Here is a 2,149-nt window from a genome sequence, read left to right as displayed (position 1 = left end):
GTAGCAGAGCCTCAATCTGTTTATTCGTTCATTCAACACATATGTGTTACTCATCTCCTCTGCGCCAGGCAGTGTGCTAGCCACTGACACATTGTGATGTAGAAAACTTACAGTCTAAGCAATAGTTTGTGATTCAAGGAAGCTAAGTGGTAACTTAAGAAGACCGTTTCCCCCAACTCCACCTAGACCTGAAAAGATTCTCCAACATGTGAAATAAGTTCCACTTCCTCTCTCTCTCTCTCTGATTTCTTCAATATAATATACTTACCCGTTCTTTTCCAACAAAAAAGTGAACCAGGGATATAGACTACAGTGAACCATGATCCAAGTGTGGAGCTTCTTGTAAGCAGTATTTTTTCATTAGATTTTGTAATAAATTATAGGGGTGGTGTTAAAAATTGAATAGTTTACAAATGTGAGCCCTCATTAGCATATATTAAATATTATTATTTATTAGAATAGTAATAGTTTATTAGTTTTTAAAAATTAATCATCAAATCACTCTACACAATTAAGTCTAATTAACGCAGAGGGATTTCAGAGGGAGGATGTCCTAAAATCTCTTTATTTATTTTTATTAAGGAAAAAGCATAATCCAAAGTTGTTACATGACCCTTAGGCACAGCTCAATTACTGAGCAAGGAGGGAGTTTTGCATAACAGCATTTTCATCATGTGGGCACTAGGATCATTTGGGGCTCAGAAAATAAAGTGCCTCTCAGGGTAATCAAATTGTAAGGTGAGAAACCTAAGCGTTCCTAGAGTGGTTGTCTGTTAGTTTGGGAGAAGCTCCACAGGTAACTCTAACAGTCCTTCCCTCTTCCACACTGATGAGTTGAGATCTGCTACACTGGGCCCTAAGCTTCTTAAGGACAGGGTGATGTCTAATTCATCTCTGCATGCTACCGTTCATAACAGTACCTGACACAGAGTACTATGTACTCAATGTTTGTGGCCCCCCAGAATTCACATGTGGAAGCCCTATTCCCCAGAGTTGCTGTATTTGGAGTAAAGAAGTAACTAAAGTTAAATAAGATAAGGGTGGGGACCTGACCCAACAGGGTTAGTGTCCTTATAAGAAGAGACACCTTGTTCTCTCTCTGTGCATACACCAAGGAAAGGTCATAGGAGGACATAGTGAGAAGACAGCTGTATGCAAGCCAGGAAGAAAGCTCTCACCAGAAACTGAACCGGTCAGCACCTTGATCTTGGACTTCCCAGCTTCCAGACTATGAGAAAGGACATTTCTGTTATTTAAGTCACCCAGTCTATGGTATGTTGTTATAGTAGCCTGAGTGAACTCATACACAAAACAACCACTCTGATTAGTTGTCAGATGAACAAATAATTTCTTCAAAAAATTCCAGGCTTTCTGGTTCAAACATTTTTTGAACACTTGCTGTGGCAGGAACTGTGGCAGTCAAAGTGTTATGAAATGAAAAGAGAAGTGCAGTTACTTGTTTTTGCATCTATGGAATGGGAACAATGGTAATACTTTCTTAGAGGTATGAGAAATAAATGAGATAGAGACCTTAGCTCAGGGCTAAGGAACTATTCCATCATTTGTTATCATTATGTCTCGGGGTGTGGTACCACAGATGAAACTGTAGATTTTTCTTCTCTTTCTGTTGACAAAGGGCCCAGGAATGTTGCTCATCCCACCTGCCATTTTCATGGGTGTAGTCCTTATATTACCTTGGGCACAGGGTTGAAACTTGAGTGAGGCAATAAGAGACATTTACCCAAAATTTAAGGAGGCACCCACTCTCAGGGTCATGTAAATACAACCCTGTACTTGAAAGACACAGAGAATGAGCACCTCCTTAAATTTTGTACTCTAGTTTCCTTCTTACCTCCCAGCTCTGTTGGGGAAGCTTCTTTATGAGGATGAGTCACCTTAGAACTACTAAGAGTAACCCTCCTTAGGAGTGTGGGAAAGGATCCCCATATTGTGAGGAAAGAGGCATAATAAGACTGTTTGGATTTTGAACATTTAAGAGAAAACTGTTTTTCTGAGTTGAATAGTATCCGCCCAGATTCATGTCCACTAAGAGCCTGTAAATGTGACCTTATTTGGAAATAAGGTCTTTGCAGATGTAATCAAGTTAAGATGAGGTCATAATGGATTAAGATATGCCCTAAATTCCATA

Source organism: Neophocaena asiaeorientalis, unplaced genomic scaffold (assembly GCF_003031525.2).
Source record: "Neophocaena asiaeorientalis asiaeorientalis breed wild unplaced genomic scaffold, Neophocaena_asiaeorientalis_V1.1 scaffold102, whole genome shotgun sequence".
NCBI classification, from domain to species: domain Eukaryota; kingdom Metazoa; phylum Chordata; class Mammalia; order Artiodactyla; family Phocoenidae; genus Neophocaena; species Neophocaena asiaeorientalis.
Note: the sequence above shows the minus strand (reverse complement) of the source record.